Genomic DNA, 24,419 nt, shown 5'->3' on the forward strand with positions numbered 1-24,419 from the left:
TAACCCCAAGGGAGGAGTCGATGGCCGGGGCCTCCCTCCCCTTCGGGAGTGCAGAGGGCTTCATCGCAGTCCAGGAAGAAAAAGGTCCAGGTGGCTGCAGGGCGCTTGCAAACTCGCAGCCTTCTCTGAAAGCTCGCCCCGCTAGGCAGGGACTCTCCGTAACATCGGCGCGCGCCCCACTCTCCGCCTCCAACTTCAGCGCGTCTTACTTCTTTCGCGCTGCGCTGCCTTTGGTCTCAACCGCAAACCAAACCTCTCTTGCGCGCGCACGCGGGAGAAGAAGGAAGGGCGCATGGCGTTTGGCCACGGCCCCCAAGCCTTCCCTTGAGTGCGCATGCGAGAGGGAAAGGCGCTCGCCGGTGCAGAAGAGTGAATTTGCCAATGGCAAAGCCCAAGCCGAAAGTCAAGCTTGGCGGACGGGCTCTTTGGGCGAGGGAGCTCTCCCTCAGGGACCGAGACGGTCCCCCCTCCCCGCCCGCCACCTTGGTACGCCCCTGCGGATATCAAAAGAGGGGACTGTGCGCGTGTCTACTTTCCGCGGGGGAGCGAACGTGCTGCTGGCTCCTGGGCTGTCCGGATCATTCAGCGTTTTGTCTCCCAGCTAGGCTTGCATCTGGCACTGGAGCCAGGCCGGCGGGGAGGGGGGATTTCACTCCCCTCCCCCAGGTGTTCTTCCATCTCCAGAGCGCTCCTGCCACTTGCGACATGAATGGTGGTTGTCCTCTTGAGTCCGTGCCTTCCCAGTCGGGAAGGGAGAAAAAAGGGCTACAAGAGAAAATGTACTTAATATTGAAACCAATAAAAATGAGATGAATAAAGAAAACTAATAGCTTTGATTTCTGGAAAATTCAGTGTGGTTTTTTATTTATAAAAAGAACAACAATCCAGAACAATGTTTTTAAATCCCCGAACAGAGACGGTAGAGAGTGGGAGACTGGACTCAGCAGAAAAGGAAGGTATTGAGGAGGGGAAGGGGAAGAAGCAATGAGGGGGGGGGGAGGGAAGGGCTGATTGGTGAAGTGGATGTGGCACCTGTGAATCAGGCTCCCCTGCCTAACATTAAGGCTGCAACTGTAACCCCACTTTCCTAGGAATGTTTCCTTGAGTAAAATAGGATTTACCATGCATAGGTTTGCTATCTAAATCTACCTGCCAAAAGTCAGCCAGGATGGTCACCCAGATTGCAGAGTGGCAAAGAGAGCAAAACAAAACAAAATTCAGGCAGTGCATCTTCATTGTAAAACCAATTCAAATGGTTCAAACAAATATGTTATGGCACATGCAAAGAGGAAGGAAGGTGAGATGCATCCCAATTCCCTTAGCCATAATGATCTATATACTGCTGGAGAATTTCTTCTCTGTCTCTGATAAGGAGATCAGTTGGTTCTGAGATTCTTGGTATGCAAGTATGATTTCTCCAGCTAAAACGTCACTCTGTATTTCAGTAGCACTTCAGCACCATTCAATATCCTCTTAGAAAATAGATACCAGGCTCATGTGGCACAATCTATTTTTATCATGCTGATCTTGTGTAGAGTTATATATGTAACATTTTCTTTTCCTTCTCAAAATACAATTCCTTTAATATTTGCTCTGGGACCTTATTCTCCATTGAACCAGCTCTGTTTCTCAGGACACAAATCTTGTGTTTATGGGAGGGGGGGGGTCAGTGGACTACTTGGCAGTTACTCTGGGGGCTTAATACCCACATTCATACCCTTCTTTTCACCTTTTGTTATGGCCTCCCTCTCCTTTACATTCAAATATTCTCAAAGAAAAGCCCCTGGTGCTTCCTCCCTTAGCACCCAGACACTGGACTTTGTATTTGAACAGAATATGTGACAACTGTTTGCTAATGGAATCTGAAGTGTCAAACAAGCATAGGACTTTCTCAGGTTACAGATTCCCTCCACTGTGTTAATGAAGGAAGCTACTTATATACAAATAAATTGTGATAGATCTTAGATTAATGTTTTTGCTTTATATCCCAGTTACTTCCTCTAATAGGTAAATTGAACTTGGGCAATTTTTAAAAATTAATTAATTTTTTTTAAAAAAAATAGTTAATATTATGAAATTTCTGAGCCGTTTCACATGAAAAATGGAAGACAGCAGGAGTGTGTACGTGTGTGTGTGTGTGTGTGCGCGCGAGAGAGAGAGTGTGTGTGCAGCTGCAGGCTACCAAAGCTAGAGTGGTTGGGTGGAATATTAGTGCATGGAATGTTTGAAAAGAAAACCACCCTTGTCACAGGAACAGCAAGGAAATCCCCCTCACAATAAATAGGAAAGTAGCAGGCAAATCAAAAAGTCTCTCTCTCTGTGTGCACATGTGTATACTGGACATGGAGAATTGTTTCAAATTCCCTTAAGAGAACAGTTGCATACCCAAGCGGTATGGAAGAGAAAATTTCAGTAGGTGTCTAGGATTGTCACAGTCTGGAAGCAGCCAGAAATCTAAAAGACAAAAATGAAGCATAGCATAAGTATTCACATGACATATTAAGCGGTGCAAAGATGACATAATAGGATCCTACTTCTAGGAAGCTATACACAGCAGAAGATATTAAAGGTGCCTGTAATTGTGATGTCATTCTTCTGGACCTTTATATCTTTATATGCTGTATTATCCTGTGGGAAGATCACTACAGTGCATTATGTGGGATTTCCACTGTCAGTTCTTGCAACCAATTGTACCTGCCTTTCCCTGCTCTGTTGCTAATAGTATGGTTTTAATTAGGGGAACAGTAAGGGAGGGGGAGATTAGGCCTCCATTATTGAAACCATGGCCCTGATCCAATTTGTGCATCCCATGGTCACACAAAATATGCTGGGAGTTTTCTACACATAGTGCAGTTTGGCCCTTAAAAGTGGCCATAAAGCCAGGGGTTCTTAACCATGGATGGGCTTCAGGAGGTCTATGAACTGGGTGGCAAGAAATGATTCCCCCCATTTCCTTACTGTTACTTTGAAAATTGTGTGTATATGTGTATGTGTGTGTGTGTGTGGGGGGGGAAAGTATTTTTAATGTCAGATTATATTTTAAGGCATTGTTTGACTCCAAGCAAGTGTAGGGTGGCATGAGAAGCTTCGGTGCACAATCAGTAACGGAATAATCATCATTACCTAGTTATGACATCTAGTTTTTCATTCATAGGAATTATGTTAATATTAGGGGACTGAAAAATAGGGCCAATGCTGATGGTGCAAAATCAAGAAAAATTTACAAAAATTGCCTACATGTTTTTGCCAACAGGCTTCTGTGACTGGGGCAGCTCTTTGTTTATATCAGGTCATCATGAATTTTAAGGTAAAATATTAGTCTTTTTAAGTGTTCATTGTGATTTTTGCCTCCACTCCAGACCGTTGTTATAAGGATCACCTTAAGTCTGTACATTCTGAAAATACATTGGGCACGTCATTTGTTTATATGTATATGTGCATTTTTACGAGTTTAGGGAGCTCATAACTTTAATCAGATTTCCAGTGGGGTGTGTGACCCCCCCCCCCACAAAAAAGTTAAGAACTACTTCGCTAAAGCCAAGGGAAACCTCAGTGAACGTTGATTCAATGGAAATGACAAGCAGGACGATGGAGTGTATTTACATAGCTGGAAAATAAAAAGTTAGGAGCCTGAGTATATGAAGCAAATCAGAGAATTTGGAGCTAAATGGAAAGAGAAAGATGGAAGTTAGTGGGAAGAAGTCCTTTCAGGAATAAGGAGAAATTTAATACATGTCCCCCCTGTGTCAAAATCTAATCCAGGAACTTGAGCAAGAGGGGAAAAAGCACACTAAAGCAATTCTTTTCAAGCCTCAAAGCAATTAGAGGGTCACATATATTTGAGAATTTCAGTCTTTGTCTTTCTTACAACTGCCAATAATTTTTAGCAGGACAATAGCTCTCCCAGATCCATTGTCATTGTTTCACTCTTCTGCAAAACACTCATAAAATGTTTTCATTTTCTTGGGATTCACAAAATACGCAGCAAATGGAGCGCATTCGGCACTGTGCCTGAATCACAAGATTTTATTGTGAAAGTAATAGTGACTGCGGAAACAGACAGACTTTAAGGAGCATATTCTAGCCATCCAGCCCAACAATACATGGGTAGTTCTGGAGTTAAGATTTGATGATGGGAGGAATGGAAAGGGAGAAGTGACAAGGAGAGTGACATGGTGCAAAAGGAAGTCTAAATTATGACAGTAATCCAGATTCAGTCAGGAACACAACACGAGTTCCCTTCTCTGAGCTAGTGTCAATATAAAATACTAGATCAGGGTAGCCAACCTTTTTGACCGAAATGCTTAAGAAAAATGCAACACGTACTTATAGAAAGGTTATGGTTCCTGTAAACAAGAGGGGAGGGGAGGTAAGATTTGCACTTGGTCAGACACACTGCAGAAGTAGCATATAAACTATTTTTTTCATGTGATGGACTAATAGAGCTGGAGGTAGATCAAGATGGGTGGCATGTAGCACTAGAAAAGAGTCCAGTAGTACTTTAAAGAGTACCATAATTTGTGGTAGGGTATGAGCCTTTGTGAGCTACTGCTACTTCTCTACTTCAGATAAAATTAAATAAAACTGATTTAGAAATGCCAATACAAATTTTTTTTTGCTTTTAGTGTTCACACTTAGGAATGTACATATATGTACAATGTATGTTCCTAAAAATGTTTTGTGTGCAGAATCCTAGTGGATCCTAGTGGGCACAAAGGCACGAGCTGCAGAGTTATACTCAAACTTTCACTCTCAGAGATACCATGCTCCAGACTTTAATTTTAAGGACTACCCCGTCAGAATCCTGCTGGCTCCCAGCTTGTTCTTCATAAGAATATAAGAAGAGCACTTCTGGATCAGACTAGTGGTCCATCTTGTCCAGCATCTTGCTTTGCACAGTGGCTGATCAGTTGCCATAGAGGCCCAACAAACATGGCCAAGGCTTTTCCCTGATGCTGCTTCCCAGTACTGTTTTTCAGAGGTTTGGTTCCTCTGAGTATGGAGGTTAGCTCACCATAGATGGTAGCAATTGGTGGACATCTCCACTATGAACCTTTCAACACCCTTTTAAAATCATTTTTTAATTTTATTTGTTATATTTTTATACCGCTGTCCTTTATGGCTCAGGCCGGTTTGCAATAAATGTTTGTAGCTTGCAGAGTTATAGCTTGCAGCTCATAGCACATAGAACACAGAACACAAGAGCATCATAACAGTTTAAATTTGTAACACCTTGAACAGCAAACACTGGCAGGGGCTCATGGGAATTATAGTCCATGAACATCTGGAGGACCACAGGTTGACTACCCCTGTTCTACATGGTAGCCTTTTAAATATTTGAAGGTGGATATCAGATCCCCTCTCAGTCATCTCCTCTCCAGGCTAAACAGACCAAGCTCCCCCAACCTTTCCTTATACATCTTGGTCTCCAAACCCCTCACCATCTTTGTTGCCCTCCTCTGGACACATACCAGTTTGTCTACATCCCTCTTCAATTGTGGTGCCCAAAACTGAACACAATACTCCAAGTGAGGCTGAACCCTAGCGGAATAAAGCAGTACCTTCACCTCCTGAATTCTGGAATGATATTCCCTTTGATACAGCCCAAAATTCCATTTGTCTTTTTAGGTACCGAGTCACACTGCTGCATTATGTTCAATATATGGTCTACTAAGACTCCTAGATCCTTTTTGCACATGCTACTGCCAAGACAAGTCTCCCCCATCCTATATTGGTATATTTGGTTTTTCCTACCTAAATGTAGAACTTTACATTTGTTCCTATTGAATTTAATTTTATTCAGTTTAGCCCAGTTCTTGAGTTTATCAAGATCATCTTGTATCCTGATTCTGTCTTCAGTTGTGTTTGCTACCCCTCCCAGTTTAGTGTTGTCGGTGGATTAACTAAGTACCTCCTCTAATCCCTCATCCAAATCATGTATAAATATGTTGAACAACACGGGCCCCAGGACAGATCCCTGGGGCACTCCACTTGTCACTCTTCTCCAAGAGGATGCCGAACCATTATCAAGCACCCTTTGGGTACAATCTGTCAATCAATTATCAGTCCACCTGACAGAATTAGGATCCATACTGCATTTTACCAATTTGTCAGCAAGAATATCATATAAGAATTCCAAACTTAACCATAGTTTAACAGTTCATAATGTGCAGTGGCTGGTCAGGATTTGCCCTATATTGTCTCTGTTGAGCATAGCTGGTGATTGGGAGATGGCTTCTGGGTTGGTATTGTTCCGCTGACCTCAACCAAAGGTTTGGTGGAAGAGCTCCATTTGGCAGGCCCTGTGGAACTGTTTTAGCTCCTGCAGGTCTCTGGTCTCCATTAGGAGCTCATTCCACCAAGTGAGAACCAGGATGGAGAAGGGCCTGGTTCTGGTTGAGGCCAGGCACACCCCTTTGGGGCCAAAGATCACAAGTTTGTTGCTGCTCGAGGAGCACAGAGTTCTTTTTTTTTTGGGGGGGGGGAGATGTAAGCAGAGAGGCAGTCCCTCAAGTATACAGGACCCAGACTGCATTTAACCTTGAAGGTGATTACCAAGACCTTAAGCCTGATCCAGAATTCCATCAGTAGCCAGTGCAGCTGTTGGAGCAGGGGCTGAATATTGGCCCTCCAGGATGTTCCTGTGAGAACTCTGGCTGCTGTGTTCTGTGCTAATTGTAGTTTCCAGAGCAGGGATAAGGGTAGGCCTGCATAGAGTGAGTTGCAGAAATCTATTCTAGAGATGACTGTTGTGTGGATTACTGTGGATCACTAGGTGGGGCAGGGTAGGGTGCTAGTAGCTTAGCTTGGCATAGGTAGAAGACCACCAGCTGTGCTACTCTTGTGACCTGTTCTTCCATGGAGAGAGAGGTGTCGAAGGTCACACCCAGGGTCCTGGCTGAGTGTGCTACTGATAACTGCATTCCATCCAGGCAGGGCAGCCATGCTTCCTCAGAGGAACCCTTCCTACCAAACCACAGAATCTCCATCTTTGACAGAATGAGTTTCAGATGGCTCTGCTTGAGCCAGCCCATGACTTCTTCCAGATATCTGGCTAATGACTCCAGGGGCGAGTTAGGATAGCTGTCCATCGGGAGGAAGAGCTGAGTGTCATTGGGAGGGTTCCTAAGTGTGAACACTAAAAACAAAATAATTGATTTTTTTATATTGTCATTTACATGTACTGGCTATCTGTGTTGTGAGGGGGTTGAAAGGAGGCAGAGCCCTTTAAAGCAGTGGTCCGCAACCTTTCTAGGGCTGTGGACTGGTGGTGGTGGGGAGGGTGATTGCGCGGCCGCAAATGTGCATGAACGGCACTTACATGCATGCACGTTTGCAGCCGCGCATGGCGCAAACATGCATGCACTGCCCTGCTTCCCTCCCCCCCCCCCACAAAACAAAGCTTGCCGGGCCGCAAGCTAATCGTCTAATTTGCTTGCGGCCTGGGAATTTTCTTACTGCGGGTGGGGGGGCGGGGAGAGGGAGCCGCGGCCTGGCACCGGGCCATGGCCCAGTGGTTGGGGACCACCACTTTAAAGAGCTGATGAAGAAGAGTGAGTAGAGCTTCTCACTTGATTGCTAGGATTGGGCTGAAAGGGCATGGATATTGGGGCCTGGAGATTCTCAGACTGTAGAAGGCATGTCAGATTATATTATGTCTCTAGGCTGGAGGAGCCACTGTGCTCATGGAAGGTGGGCAGTGCAGGGCATGAGAGGCATGTGTGTGAAGGTGTAAAGGCAAGACCATCAGTGTGGGTTAGGAAAGGAACAGGAGGCAGCTGGGAAAGGAAGAGCTGTGAACTGCTCTGAGGACCTTGCTCTATGGAAATGCCTGAATAAACAGTGTGAAGATACAAACAACTGCATGTGAAATCCTTTGTGGAGAAGGTCCAGCCTGTTGAGACAACCAGTGGTAGCACTTCAGGTGGATGTGGAACACGGCCTGGAGACTATGCCATCACGACATTCACTGATAGCACATTTCCCCTTTTAATTATTTGTTGAGTAAAGAAGTACTTCCTTTTATCCATTCTGAATTCACTGCCCATTAACTTCATTGGGTGCCAGTGAGTTCTACTATTATTATATAAGAAGGAGAACAAATTCTATTCCTTTTCTCTAAACCATGAATAATTTCATAAACTTCTTTTATGGCCACCTCTTGCAGTCATCTTCCCCCCCCCCCCCCAATACTGAAAGATCTCAGAATCACCAGCCTTTTCTTCTAGGAAAGGTTGTTCAACCCCTCGATGATTTTGGTTGCTCAGTAGTTTTCATGGCTCTGCAATGTCCTTTTTGAGATACAGCAACCAGAACTGTACACATGATCCCAAATGAGGCTGCAACATCACTCTATACCAGTGGTTGTCAACCTTGGGTTGGGATCCCATTTGGAGTTGCCTGGCCCCTTCCCGGGGTCGCCAAATTGCCCGCTGCTGCCACAGTGGGTATTGGTGGCAGGAAGCGTGCGGCGGCGTGCGGCGGCGGCTGGTGGCAGCAGTGGGTGGGTGGGTGGGTGGGTGGCGGCAGCGGGCGGGGGCATGTGGAGGTGGCTGGTGGTGGTGGAGGCGCTGACTGGCAGCCAGCAGAGGTGGGCAGAGGCGGTGGAGCCATGGCAATGGCTGCCTCCTTGCTGCCTTGTTTGTTGTGCACATGTGTGCACACACTACCCGTTCACATGCGTTTCCAGTGCCCCATTGGCTCCTTCTGCAGCTGCCCAGCCTGCCCAGATGGTTGTGCTGGCGCCTGCTGAGGAATGCGCCGAACCACTTCCTTCAGCTCTTTTAGACCTAGCAAGAAAGCAACCCCCCAGGGTCCAAAAGTTGTCCTATCCCGCTCAACTCCGTCTGGCAAGTTGCGAAACCCCCCACAGTTAAAAGAAGGGAGAAAGGAGAGAAGCGGTGAACCAAGGGAGCAAGACGTGCTCCCAACACCGGCCTGGAGTGGGACAGCGAGCGATGTGGGGTCGCAACTAAGAAAAGGTTGAGAACCATTGCTCTATACCAGGGGTAGTCAAACTGCATCCCTCCAGATGTCCATGGACTACAATTCCCAAGGGCTCCTGGGAATTGTAGTCCATGGACATATGGAGGGCCGCAGTTTGACTACCCCTGCTCTATACATTGGCATTACAATATTTGCCATTTGCCATTCTCAATCCCTTTCCGAATAATCTCCAGTATGGAGTTTGCTTTTTTCATTGATGCCATGGACTGAATAGATATTTTCTTTGTACTATCCACTATAACTCCAAAATCTCTTTTAGTCATGGTGTCTGCCAATTTAGAATTCATCAGGATATGAATATATTCAAACTTACACTTACCAATTCCAAACTTCATTTGCCATGTTGTTGCCCACTCACCCAATTTGCATAGATCCTCCTGTAGCTCTTCATAATCCACTTTGGTTTTCATCATCCTGAATAATTTTGTATCTTCTGCAATCCTGGCTATTACGCAGCTCAGGTCTAATTACAAAGAATTTATGAACAAGTAAAGTAACACCATTCCCAACACTGATTCTTGTGGAACCACACTGTTCACTTCTCTTCATTGTTAGAACTGTCCATTTATCCCTGGTCTCTGCTCCTTGTCATTTAACCAATTTTTAATCTGTAAGAGGACCCATCCTTGTATTTCCATGACTGATATTTGGGAGTCTTTGATGAAATACATTCTCAAAATCTGGGTCAAAAAATGAAAAGCATGCCTGCTGGGTGGGGGATACGCTTCTAGGTAACACTGTGTGTGAACGAGACCTTGGGGTACTTGTGGACTGTAAACTAAACATGAGCAGGCAGTGTGATGCAGCGGTAAAAAAGGCAAATGCCATTTTGGGCTGTATCAACAGAGGCATCACATCAAAATCACAAGATGTCATAGTCCCATTGTATACGGCACTGGTCAGACCACACTTGGAGTACTGTGTGCAGTTCTGGAGGCCTCACTTCAAGAAGGACGTAGATAAAATTGAAAGGGTACAGAGGAGAGTGACGAAGATGATCTGGGGCTAAGGGACCAAGCCCTATGAAGATAGGTTGAGGGACTTGGGAAATTTCACAGTCAGAGTAGTTCAGCAGTGGAATAGGCTGCCTAAGGAGGTGGTGAGCTTCCCCTCACTGGCAGTCTTCAAGCAAAGGTTGGATACACACTTTTCTTGGATGCTTTAGGATGCTTAGAGCTAATCCTGCATTGAGCAGGGGGTTGGACTAGATGGCCTGTATGGCCCCTTCCAACTCTATGATTCTATGATTCTATGATTCTATTATTCTATGATTCAAAAGACCTTCGGATGTTCAAGTATATAATATCTATCAGATTACTATATAATGTCTATTAGATTACTATTATCCCTATGCTTGTGAACTTGTTCAAAGAATTCCAAAAGTTTGGTGAGCCAGGACTTGGCAGAAGCCCTGTTGATTTTCTCTCAGCAGATATTGTTGCTTGATATATGCTTAGTAATTCTCTCTTTAGTAACAGTCTCTACTAATTTACCTGGAGAAATTGACAGGATAAACTGGCCTGTAATTCCCTGGATTCCCTCTGGACCCCTCTTTAAAAATCAGTGTGACATTTGCTACTTTGCTACTTTCCAGTAATCTGGCATGAAAGTTTCTTTTTTATAGCACAAATGACACATAATTGTTAGCAGTTCAATGATTTCACATTAGAGTTCCTTAAGAACTCCTGGGTGTATGCTATTTGGACCTTCAGTCTGAGTAGTTCACCTAGTAATCCTAGAATTTCGTCTCTTGGCTAAATTCTTCAGACACACTTCCCCAACCAGCAACTCCAGAGTAAGTACATGCTCCACTTTTCCACAGTGAATTCAGATGCAGGTTTTCTGCCATATCCCCATCGTTAAGCAGTCCTTTAATTCCTTTGTCATCCATAAAACCAACCACCTCCTATCTATTTTCTGCTCCTGATATACTTAAATAAATGCTTTTCAATTTTTCTTTCAAAAACAGTAGGAAGTAAAAGGAACAGGAAAGAAGAAACACCCCTCAGAATCCAACAACTAATTTTTAAAAAGTATGTATAAAGTAAAAACATAAATTTAACAACTATGATGACAGATCTACATATAGAATCATAGAATCATAGAGTTGGAAGGCCATCTAGTCCAACCCCCTCCTCAACGCAGGATCAGCCCTAAGCATCCTAAAGCACCCAAGAAAAGTGTGTATCCACCATTTGCTGGAAGACTGCCAGTGAGGGGGACCTCACCACCTCCTTAGGCAGCCTATTCCACTGCTGAACTACTCTGACTGTGAAATTTCCCCCCCTGATATCTAGCCTATATTGTTGTACTTGTAGTTTAAACCCATTTCTGTACGTCCTTTCCTCTGCAGCCAACAGAAACAGCATCCTGCCCTCCTCCAAGTGACAACCTCCAAGTGACAATACTTAAAGAGGGCTATCATGTCCCCTCTCAACCTCCTTTTCTCTAGGCTGAACATTCCCAAGTCCCTCAACCTATCTTCATAGGGCTTGGTCCCTTTCTAAAAGGAGTGTGTCCTGTGAGTTATCATGCCAACAGCTAGATATTTTACTCAATCCTTTACTAAAGAGATGATGCTGTCTGAGTCCAGTGTATTGTAACATCATTTTTGCTCAATAAGACAAAACTTAAGATCTGTAGAGAGAACATGTATAAACTTTAAGGTCATGTCCTATTGGCTCACCAGATTAGAGGCTGCCATTCTTAATCACTACATCACGCTGACTTTATATGAATGCTGAACTTAATAGCTGTTTCCAATCCGTGCAACATCATCTACATCTTGCATCAGGTTTCAAGCCCTGGTCAAAACCAAGTACAGAGTCACTACCCTATAGTTGGTTCTGTGGGCAGCTATTCCAATACACAGTCATTTATAATGTCTAGAAACCTTGTTTCTGTGGCATGATTCAAGCAAACATTTGATCAGTTAATGCGAGGGTAGTTGAAGTCATCCACTATTATGACATCTTACATTTTAGTCACCTCACTTATTTCACCCTCCATCTCAAAGACTGCCTGACGCTTTTGATCAAAGGAATAATAGTACATCCCGTCTTTTAAGTAATACTTGGAGTACATAATTGCCACCCATAGTGATTCTGTGATGGAAATTTCTCTAATGTTTTCTAGTTTATTTGTTGCCATATCCTCTTGATTATAAAGAGCAATGCCACACCCAACTTGACTCTCCTTGTCCTGTCTATAGAACTCCTATCCAGGGATAACTGCCCCATTAATTTCCCCCATTCTACCCAATGTATCTATATTATCATTTAGCACCAAGCACTCTAGCTCATCTTGGCTCAGTGCTTCTAGCATGAGCATATAGGTACCTGTATTTCATTCCCCTCTCTAAGGATCCCCCACCAGCCCTCGTATTCTTCACAAAGCCATTCTACTGCCTTTAAGTTCTAGCCACCTCCCACCAATATTTTCTCAAGAATTTTTTACTTGCTGGGTGACCTTGGGACACTCATGTACTCTCAGCCTAACCTACTTTGTAGGGATGTTGTGAGGATAAATGGGAGGTGAGGAGAGCATGGTAAGTTGCTTTGGATCCCCACTGGGGAGAAAGGTAGGATCTAAATGAAATAAATAATGTTCCTGTTAGCTTTCTTCCTGGAGTTAGTTTAAAAGCTGCTCTGCCAGCTTTTTGATATTAAGTCCCAACAGCCTGGTTCTCCCTCAGTTCAAATGAAGGCTATTTTTTTTGTACCTCTCAGCTTCAACCTAAGGTTGACCTCCAGCATAGTCTGGGCAATGGGCCCATGCTGATCCCTTGAGCTGCATTCCCCTCACATCCACTGAAGTCACTTCACCCCCTTCTCTGAAGGCTGCTGTTGGAGTCATTACTCAAAACATCCTTGCATGCTGTTAATATTGTTACTGCATCACTCAAGGACCCTGTTCTTGCCTGTGTTTTTGACTTGACTTAACAGAGTAGCCATTAGGAAAACCTGAGGAGAAATTCAGGCCTTCAAAATATTATAAAGTATAAGTACATAAGAGATTCCTTCTCTGGGGCAACAATCTTATCATCTTCATAGCCTTGAGGTATCATATGTTGACAAAACATGTGGAACACCAATTTGATACTGATAAAGGCTCTTGCTTGTAGTTTTGTGTTAACAAGATGGAAAGGGATAGTCAAAAAGAGCAGAGTTTCAAGGCTGAGAGTGTGAGGGTGGCTTCAACCCCTGCTCTCCACTGTTTCTCAAAAAATAGCTGCCACTCAGCTGGGAGCCATTTAAATCCCTGTTTTCTACTCCCCATGAAAAGTTGCATGGAGCAAACAGCAGGGGTTTAATGACCCTCCACTTTTTGCTCCCTGCTGCTTTTCATGGGGAACCAAAAGCAGAGCTTTAAACTTTGAATGTCTCACAAATTGATATGAACTGGGTCAGTTTGCAAACCAACCTCCTAATTTGTATTCTTTCATGGTTCAGCCACAAACTGAACAACAAAAATTTGGTTTGTGCCCATCCCTAAACCCTAGATTCAAAAAGTGATGGCTACACAGCTTCTTTTTACTCCTCCATTTATTCCCCCATATCTCTCCATGTGCTTTGATTGGCTGGTTCTAAATTCTCTGGTATACAAACAGAATAAAAATGGAATTAACAGATGAAAGAGAAAAGGACCACAAGGTCCTTTCTGTCTGGTAACTTTGTAATCTGGTCTTGGAGCATCCTATCCAAGTCCTCCACCTGGCCTGGTGATCTATACCAGACTAACACCATAATACCAGTATTATTTTCTACTCCTTTTATTTTTACCCAAAGACTCTCAGCTGAACTCTCATGCTCTCTCATGCTCAGAAATCTCATGTTGACTTCATCTGTTTTCTGTTTCTCACATCAAGAGTTGCCAGCTCTGAGTAGGGAAGTCCTTGGAAATTTAGAGACAGGCAGTGTTTAGAAAGGGAGCTCTTCGGGGATATGGTGCCAGAGTCCACCCTCTGAAGCAGGCATTTTCTCCAGAGGAACTGATCTCTATACTACAGAGATCAGTTATAATTCTGGGGGGATCCAGGCCCTACTTGGGGTTTAGCAACTCTCAGAACATCAGAGAGGCAAACTGGTGCCACTGCAAAGGAAAGCAAGAAGCAAACTCAGCTAAAGGAGGGATTTAGTGGCTTTGATCCATACAGTTTTTGAAGTCCAAACCAGAAGTGACATGAGTACTGGGCATGCACGCCCACAGTGGGATAAGTGCCATTGTCCTGGGGTTATTTTTTCCTTGGGCTATTTGCCCTGGGAAAATGGGGTGGGGGTAGTAGGGAGGCTGATGCTCTCACTCTCCTAGTGCAATGATGTCTATGTACATTTGACTCTGGCATACTTGCACACTTTGTTTAAAGGCTGTAATCCCAGGCAAGTTGTGTTCAGGAGGGTGCCCAGACCAAACATTTGCCATATGATGCCAGAATGTTTAGTAAAACCTGAATTAATATACACACTTAGGGTAATTGGCTCATTGACTGTTGCTTCTTACAGTAGGTTTTCCATAGCTTAGAACAAACTCAATGCCCAGGAGCCTTAGTACCCTCTGGCATATATATATTGCTCGCTGCCCTGAGTTCGCCTTTGGTGGAGAGAGCAGGTTATAAATTTAAAGAAATAAAATAAAGAAATAAAACAATAAAACAATTTACCATGATGTGCAAGAGGCTTTGGATTACACCATAGCATCACACAAAGCTCTGTATTTTGCTTCAAAGCCTGCAAGGAAATCCTTTATTTCTTGCATTTATAACTTCCTGCAAAATGTTCAGACTGGAAGGCATGGCCTAATTTTATCTTCACAATAGCCCTGTGAAGTAAGGTAGACCTAAAGAGAGAGTGAAAACAAAGAGATTCCTATTGTGGTTTGAATACACAGCCATTGTCCAGGGAAAATATGTGTTTAAATAATTTCCACTATACTTGCAATGTAAGTTATCACTTTTCACCCAAACTGTGTCATAAGGTTACTCAGTGAGCTTCAGGGCTGAGAAGAGGTTCAGACCCAGGCCTCTGTCTTCCTACCTACATTACTCAGACACGAAGCTTAGAAGCCAAATATTCCATTGGTTCCTATGAAAATACCACATTTTCCCTAAATTACTTACCATTAGAGACACTCCAATAAATATTTTTCTGCATAGAGTACAAATGGCAGACAGGCAATGTACAGCATTCATATTATTGCCAAGAGATGGCAATTATCTCTGTGCGTGTTTTATTCCATTATTTGGTATCTAAGCCTATTGGAATGAATGGAACTGTTAGGTTTTTTGATGCTGCTTTCACATTTTTTATTTTTTAAAAGAATGTCTCTCATATGCAAAGCATTCTGTTGTTAATGTTTCCTTAGAGTTCCTGTTCATGTTCTGTATTGAATCTGTACTTCGGGGAGGGGGTGGGTACTTCTAGACCATATTAGAATGAATGAAATATGAAGCAGCACTATATTCACATCCAGCCTTTCCCAATCACCATTTTGGCTGACCTTCGGTGTTATGATAAAGCATGCAGGAGACATTGGCGTGTACAATCCATGTGCAATAGACAATGTGACTCATTAGCATTGAAAAATCCTAAAATCTTCAGTATGGTACACATTGTGTTTATTTGTCCTTAATCATCATTTATATATAGTTCAGTGCTTGTGTAAGGGCTCCTTTTGTCAGTGTTGCAGAGGTGACAAAGGAGGGGCAGGGGGAGTGTGTGTCATTCAGTTCCTTTGGAGAGGCTTTCAACCAGCACAATGGACTGGCTAGGAGGGAGGGAACGGATGCAGCAGAGATTTCTGGTCCTCATCTTCCCGGCAGCCTGTGCAAAAGCCTTCTCAGAGGCGCCAAACTGGCCATTTCCTAGCCCTAGCCCATTCCCTCAAATGTCCAGTGTTTGTGTTTCTTCCAGTGCTGGTATATGGGCAGAACTAAGGGAAGAGTTACAATTTTAACTAATGAAAATTGGGGGAGGGGCAGCTGATACCTTCTTAGAGACTGAAGTGCCAGCTACTGCCCTGGAATGTGCAATCTTGAATCAGAAGAGTGTTAAGTATGATTGAAAGGAGTGTGATCTTTGTACTGTATGCAGCATTAACTTCTACTGACTTAGAGGGGTGTCACTCTGTTTAGGAATACACCACCAGCCTCCCGTATACCACAGCACAGGATACTGTGCAGTCTACGAAACACACGCAAGAACTAAAGTCATGGCCCTCGTTAAAAATGTGTGTGATCTGTAAGAAGCCGAGGGCATCTTTCAAACCCAGGGACTTTAATGTTACAGGAAAAATAATAATAAAAAGAGGCTTTACCAAACTCTCTTCCACCTGCTGTAAACGAATGACACCATCAAAACGAATGACACTAAGCAGATGCTGTTCCTACAGAGAGGTAGGCCAGTGATTGTAGCAGTGTGATCCAACTGTCCCACGCACTACAGTCCACTCATCCCAAAGGACCATTCATCAAAACATGTTCCCTGTCTCCAAATCCCATCCTGCCCCCTACCCTGCTTTTTACGGGAGAGAACCGGTATTTTGACCATCAATCTAGACAAGATAAAGTGGTCTTTGGGTACTGTTTAGTTCCAAGGGGGCTATAAAAGGCAGATGGTCTCATTAGAAACAATTTATGCATATCTGTTTCTAAGAAGGGAGAATACTGCCAGAGTAGGTTGAGCTGTTTCACTGTACAGGAGGAAATATCATCGCTTGCGAATGTTTCCAGTTTGCAAAATAATGACCTATCTAAACTAGCTAAGCAACTAATTCCTCAAATCCTTGAAGGTTAGATGCCATTATTATCACATTGCTGGTCTCCTGGGCAAACAACTTCACATTCCTCAAAGTGCCATCTCAAGCTATTACATGTTGCAGGGAAGTCCCCTCTTAATGGTGTGGCAGCGCAAGTAACCCTGTGCAGAGGCCATCCTTTCTGCTGTTATTCCCAGTCTCCTGATAAAAATGCCTTGTTAATTAGCAAGGTGTTTCTAGCAAATGCAGTTGCTCACAGGCAGTTCCCAAGTTCCTCAGATGTGATTTACTACTAGGAAGCAGAGCTCAGTGTTGCCGAGTGTTGAGTTTCTTTAACTCTTATGTAACTGACTGCCAGGTATCATAGCTCACAATATGTGAAACATTTTTTCACTTCCCAAGACTTGTTTCTTTCTGTTCTTGACACTGTCCTCTGCCTTCAGAACTCATTTCTCCACACACTCACCCTCACTTACCCATCATGCCCTTCTGCTGACAGCTCCAAGCAGCGGTTTCTTTTTCTTTTACCGAAACACTGCAAGTTCAGCTCATCATGCCTGTCTAGTTTCTGGTGCTGCTGTTGTTATGGGTCAAAAAAGGCCTTGGGAAGTGGATATTGTGTGAGTGACAACAGCTAACATACCTTTTGATTCCCTTGTCTGTGTTTGTTTAAAGCAAGGGATATTCTCTGAACTGGAGGGATGCAAATTCCCAGGGCCATTTCGCACGGCTTCAAAGTAGCACAATGGTTGCTATTTGGAAACGCTACTAATTTGCCATAACCCACGACGTCGTAGACAATCTGCAACAATCCTGAAACCAATCAGCAAAAAGCGCTTCGTTGTGGCGCTTTCAGGGGAATCCAGAAAAGTGGATTCACCCTCCGGATAGCAATACACTCCTGCAACCAATCTGCAACAGTAGCGCTAAAGACCTGTGCGTTACCATTGTTGCTGGTTCTTCAAAGTCCCTCCCCCTGGCTCTCTCCTCCAAACTTCCGGCGAAGCGATCGCCATTTTTTTTTCTCGGAGCGAGTGGGGATAAACGCACCGGCGAGCCTCTTTCTGTTTAGAGGCTTCCCTGGCTTCAGTCCTTCACCTTTAGTCACTAAGCACAAACCACTGAAAAGCCCGTTTGCTGAAATAAAGTCCCTTTATTTTTTACAAATAAATTCAGCCGAAAATCAAGCCCGTGAGAGGGGGGGGGGATTTTTTTTTTATCACTCGAGGCAGCGTGCAAACGATCATACAATCAAACGACAGCTCACATTAGGCAGCTGGATGGGTCTCTCCGTAGCAACGAATCTACCTAGATTCGTTGCTATGGGTCGTTTTTTTTTTTTTAAACCTTTCTTAAAGGGAAAGGGGCTGTTTGGGAGCATGCTAACGGCTGCCCATTGGCTGCTTGACGGCCAGGGGCGGGACGAGCTTGGCAATAGCGCTTCCTTTCTAGCGATTTCTGCCGAGACCGGAAGCCTGTGGGAAACGCTAAAAAACGCAACTGATTCCACTACAAAGGCAGGTATGCATAACGACGAATTCCACTATTTTAAATGGCGATTTTTCATTCCGCAAACAATTTGCAACAAAGATCCCTGTGCGAAAAGGCCCCCATTGTTTTCAAACAGCTGAAGGAACTTTTGCAGACAATGCACAACTCATTCAGAAAAAGGTTTGTATCTCCATTAGTTATTTATGTTATTTTAAAAATATTTTAATGACTCCTTTCCATCTAATCATGTTCCACAAGGAAGTGAACATAAAAATCAACAACATTTAAGCAACTGAGAACATGATCAAAATGGTAACACAATTAAGTTAAAACACAAATAACCAACTGTAGAAAGAGGGCCAGGAACCAGCCAAAACAAAAAAGTCTTCACCTGCTGGCAAAAGACGCCAATACTGGAAGACAGATGAGTCTCCCTGGGGAGGGAATTCCAAAATTTGGGTGACTGAGAAGGCCTTTTCTTGGGTTGCCCCTGTCTAGCTTTAGAACATTGGTGGTATTTGTAACAGGGCCTCCAAGAGGTAGGTTCATATCAAAAGTGGTGGCCCTTAAATTACATTGGTTCTAGGACCTAGGGCTTTAAAAGTCCAAACTGAGACTGGAAGCAAATTAGAAGCCATTGTAGATGGAACAAGACTGCAATGATATGATCCCTATGACCCACTAAGCACTCTGGCTGATATCTTCTGTATCAACTGTAGCTTCCAGGCACTTTTCAAAGGCATTGATGTAATCCAGGGGTAGTCAACCTGTGGTCCTCCAGATGTCCATGGACTACAATTCCCACAAGCCCTTGCCAGAATTTGCTGGCAGGGGCTCATGGGAATTGTAGTCCATGGACATCTGGAGGACCACAGGCTGACTTCCCCTGATGTAATCTACCAAGGCATACACCACAGTGGTAAGATGTTTTCTGCCCAGGAAGGGCTGCAGCTGGCTTACCAGCAGAGCAGTCTACCTCCTCCTGTTGGCCAGAACCCAATAGGCTCCCGACCACCTGGGATAATTCTGAATAGTTACAATGTGCGGTTGCAATGGGGGGATATAAATATAGTTTCTTTGCCACCACCACCACCACCACTATGGAGTAGGATTTCCAGTGAGCTCAAGCCCATGCCTTGTCAGATTTGTCCCAAAATTTTCTCCACCATCAATCTGTCTCCCCAATCTTTTCATTGAGCTCAGTAAACTAAAAGACTGCTTGGGCTCTTTGATCTGAGAAAGGCGGCATGGGTGCAATCATATCAATTGCCTGGCAATTGTCAATTTTTCCATTCCAGAGGTCACCCAGGCCACTGAAAAGAAAACCAACCATATCAGCAGGAATACTGCTTGAAAAACTATATGGTACATCTTAATTGTCCCCCCACACCTGTGGAGAATTCATGTCCCTGTAAGTCTAAATCACAGCAAATAACAATCTGTCTTTGATTTTCAATCCCACCCCCACCCCCATCTTCAGATTGCATTCTTCCTTCCCAGATAGGTTTGCCAGCTCTCAGTTGGGAAATACATGGAAATTTTGGTGGTGGAGTCTGAGGAGGACAGGGTTTGGGGAATGGAGGGACTTCAATGGGATATAATGCCATAGAGCCCACCGTTCAGAGTGGTCATTTTCTGCAGGTGAACTGATCTCTGTTGCCTGGAGATAAGTTGTAACGCAGAGAGATCTCCAGCCACCAAATGGAGGTTGGGAACCCCAGATAAAGACTGTGCCCTGCACAGTGTGTGGGGCCTGGCATTAATGGAGACAGGCTCTTGGGTGTCATGGAAACCATGAAATCCTGAGCTACTCCTGACAAGGTAGCCTTGACATGGATCCTGAAATCTTCCAAGACAATCAGCCAACGAGTCCTGAACACCACCTCCAAGACCACTAACACAAGCTCAGGCAAGGAGAAAGTTTGGCAGCAGGGTGGTACAGAAACAGAATCCCAGGCCTGTCTCACATTCCCACCAAGAGACCGGGCAGCATCCTGAGGTGCTTTCTTACCACTCTTTCTTACCACTCCTCTGTTTCCACGCTGCTTTGTTAGCAATCCCTTGTTGTCCCATTTTTTTAATGCCCCCACCCCTTTCTGAGAAGTGTTTCCCCATGTTTCAGAAAGAGTGGGAGCCAATTCTTGAAAAAATGAGACAGCAAGGGATTGCATATGAAGCTGTGTGGAACCAAGGCAAAAATGGTAACAAAGAGAAATTAAACTGGAATATTAAGGCTGGACAAGGCATCAAGCCATGAGAACAGAATTTGGATAGACTACAAGGACCCCATTTCCCGTTCCACTAGGCCCATGGTAATATATCACTTGGTAGGGGGTATAGTTTGGAAAGGTTAATACCTCTCTCCTTTCCCCACCAGGTCTCAGTGATACCAGGGTACATTCTAATACCCAAAATGGGCTTTGCACATTCACAGTCATTTCCCTCCTTTTAGTTCTCCCTTTCTTTTTCCCAGGCAGAGAAAAGTCACATCTCTACCTTACTGAGAGCCGGATGCTTCATTCATTAATGTATCAGTTCAAAACTGCATGGGTTCTCAGGCACCGGAAGAAGCATATCAGAGCTAAATGTGAATGTAAATGCTGATTACTGCTGAGCCCTCATTCAAATCTTTAAAAAGTGCCCTTGTTCTACACATGCGTGTACATTGTTTGCTTTCACTGCATCTGGTGATTGCCCACTGAACAGATCAATCAACACTGTTGGAACACTCATCCTTTAAGTTGGGACAAAAGTTGTGTCCAGGATGTTATATCTATGAAACCTATTTACATGAAACCACTAAACATTGCAGAAATCTAGTAACAATCCAGAAGTATATCAACAAGCTCTGAGGCTCCTGCCTGTGAGAACCTATATTCTAGTAATTTCTGCCATTTTCAAGCACGGGCCACATCTCCATTGGCTTCTGCAGGAGAGAACAATACTTTCTGGGAGTATTTCACCTAGTCATCACATTTATTTAATTACACTATGTATTTAATTACATTATTTATAGTTTGCCTTACTCACTGAGATTCAAGGAAGAGTGTAAGTCAATGGAAGTGACAGGATGGGATATCCAACAGGCAATGTAATAAGATTATTGAAACCTGAAACCAAGCGCAAGTTGGAAACAAGGAGTGCCAGGAGTGAGGCACAATCTTTTTGGGGTGTACAGCAAGCGTATTTCTGAATGTTGTTGTCTATATACCCCAATTTTTCAAGCAAAATGATATGATAAAACCATGGAACTTCTAGATTGTTTGAAATCCTAATTTCAATGCATTTAGAGTGGTATAACTTTGCTTAGTATTGTCCTGCTAAAGGTTGCCCCTCCCAATTGCTTACTGTGATCTGGAGAAATTCTATAGCCATTTCCGCAAGGAGGGGTAAAAGGCGAGTGGCGCCCGCTTACAAATTTGGGATGGTAAACATCGTGTTTGCAGCCCTCCTCACAGGCTGACCCCTCCCTGTTTTCCCTCTACTCCATCACGGCTTTCTGCCTCCTGATGAGACTGCAAGGGAAAGCAACACCAACTTCTCCCTCCGCTCCTCGGCTTGTCAAGTACAGCAAGCCACTAATCACAACACAGCAGTTCTCTCATGGACTGAAACTTTCTTTGCCCCCAACCCTGAAATTATTATTTTTTAAAAGGCATTTCTGCATTGCTGTGCAGTAATGCCACAACACAGATGTATTTTTAAAATAGAAATCAGCACTGCCACATTGCTATGGAGAGACACCAGAACGATACAACATTACCCCCCCCCCCTTTTTGGGAAATGCCTTTTTGTGTTCTTTTTCACTTTATTTCTGTCTGGGTGGATTTATGAGATCATAAACATGATAACTGGAGCCCAAAAAGACATTTGGTGCTAATGCTTGGCTTTGCAACAAAGTTCTCAGACCCCATATGATTGGTAGAAGGCAGCCAGATCACCCCCCCCCCCATTCTCAACTCATTTCCCATGTCCAAAAAACATGAACGGGGCTGTTTTTGCCTGCTCCAGTTGTGAGAAAGCTGGACAGGTAACTGAAGCCTAAAAAGACATTTTTGTGCGAATGGTTGGCTTTAAAACAAGCTGCTCAGACCCCTGTATGATCAGGAGCATGATGCTGGATCACCCACCACCCTCTTTCCCAGCTCATTCACCACCCCCAGAAAACAGAAATGAGGTTGTGTTTTGCCTGCCTGATCCCAAAAAGACTGTGGACACTTTAAAGAAGATTTCATTTCACTTTTGATAATGTAGTTTGTGGTCACACTGCAACACAGACCGCACCATTAAAAAAAATACCCGTAGCTGGAAATTGAGAGGGGAGTATGGAACAAAGCTGCCAAGACTATTACGTGTTTCCCCCTCCATACAGTTTTATCCCTGGTTGCTCACTGGTGTTTTACCGATGGTTTGCACGATTTAGGGTGGTAAATCCAAGACATTTCTGCACATTGCCAAAAATACCGTTATACCAGCTCAGTGGTGTAGCGCTAAAGATTATTGCTCCTCTGGCCATTCCTCACCTTCTTGCCGTCTTGCTGCAGTCTGCCACCTTTTCAGGCTTCTTGCATTCTGCATGCCTGCTTGAAATGGCCAAAGAGAGCAACACACTTTACAGGCAACTCTCTTCTGCCTGTCAATCAAACCATGCAGCCAATCCCCTTCCTCAATTGACTAAAATGGGAATTTCAGCTTTTCCACCTTTCCAGGGGCCTGGAGGAGTGGAGGTTTGAGATACAGCTCTTCCCTGACTCCCCGCCAAATTTCAAAAGGATTGGTTCACACGGTCAGCTTCTAGAGGCTCCCGAAATGGGTGTCCCCATCCCTCCATTCTATTATATGGAGGGATGGGGCATCCACTTCGGGAGCCCCTAGAAGCTGACCTTGGACTAATCCTTTTAGGAGAAGGGAGAGGGAGGCGGGTGGGAACTGTAGGCAGAAGTAGCACTATTTCAGCTCTGCACATTTCCTTGGCGTGTGGCCTGCTGGTTGCTTTCTTCTAGCTTGTGCTTTTTAGCTTGGGGAATCCACTTTATGCAATTCCCCAGCTACCGCTTTAAAATGGAGGATGTAGCTACTAGTTTGGTGCTTAGATGCTGGATGTTGGCGATGTTGTGCAAAATGCCAAAATATGGCATCTGCAGAAGGTAAGCATTTCACTATATTTATGGCATACGGAAAAGCGCTCAGTTTTCTGGATTCCCAAAATTGTGATTTAAAAATGGCCAAATTGCAACCCAGCTACTGGACAGCTTTGGGATGTTGCCAACATCATGTGGAGGGGGCTCTATATACTGCAAATATGCAAAGGCTGTCCAGGAACATTTTCCTTGTGTGGAAATGACCAATATTATACTCTGGGAGTGGTAGGCACCCCACCTGCAGCTGCTGCTCCTGATCACAGTTTTTGGAAGGGTCCTAGTATTTACTTGGGCGGTCATAACTCAGACAAGCAAACAGTTTTCTTCAGTGGGGAACTAGAAAATATATATAAGGGTGCACTCCTCAATCCTTTGTCAGAGTTTTTTTCATACATTAAATTTTCCCAAACATAAATATTTTGATATTTTGTATTAGTGGATCCGTTCAAGTAGTTTATGCTGATTTCAGTGATTTACAGTGATGCTGCTTTAACTAAAATTCCAAGGTATCAGATATATTGCGATTGTTTATAAAACTAACAATAATTGATAAAAATATGATTAAAAAGAAACTAATTTTCAGTGGGAACTAATTTTCAGTGGGAACATACATTGAATAAAGAAATTAAACAGACATTGGATGATTTAACATTTTCCTGATGTGTTGGTTGTCTAGTTCATTACTCATTTGAAATCAACCAAGTCAATGCTATTTATTAAGGAACTCCAGCAACAGGTTCAGGAAAAAGCCTGCCAGGGACCATGTGCTTTTTTGCAGTCAGTAAAATGAATGGGTAATTTATAATAACCCAGAAACGTTTACAGTTGTGTAAAGCATTGAGCAAAGTGCAAAGGATAACCCCCCCTTTTTGTCAATGAATGTGAAAGCCAGCCCCCAACTAAATTAAAAACAGCATTCCTTTTACAAAGTGACACACCATCAAAGACAAAAACAGGTGAAGAAACCAGTGCCTGTCAAGTGTGCTGATCTTTACAACTCGTGAGTTCAACGCTAATGAGTTATGGGCA

General features: G+C 43.8%; 1 long non-coding RNA gene across 1 annotated transcript in view; it reads right to left on the reverse strand.

The window, feature by feature from the left end:
• Nucleotides 1-860: 860 nt before the first annotated feature.
• Nucleotides 861-24,419, reverse strand: part of LOC143840704 (uncharacterized) — a 60,612-nt gene continuing 37,053 nt past the window's right edge. The window contains exons 2-3 of the long non-coding RNA XR_013232332.1: nucleotides 9,365-9,469; nucleotides 861-2,454 (exon numbers count right to left, since the gene is read on the reverse strand). This is a non-coding gene — a long non-coding RNA (uncharacterized LOC143840704). The remainder of the gene's footprint in view (nucleotides 2,455-9,364; nucleotides 9,470-24,419) is intronic.

Source organism: Paroedura picta, chromosome 6 (assembly GCF_049243985.1).
Source record: "Paroedura picta isolate Pp20150507F chromosome 6, Ppicta_v3.0, whole genome shotgun sequence".
Classification (NCBI taxonomy): domain Eukaryota; kingdom Metazoa; phylum Chordata; class Lepidosauria; order Squamata; family Gekkonidae; genus Paroedura; species Paroedura picta.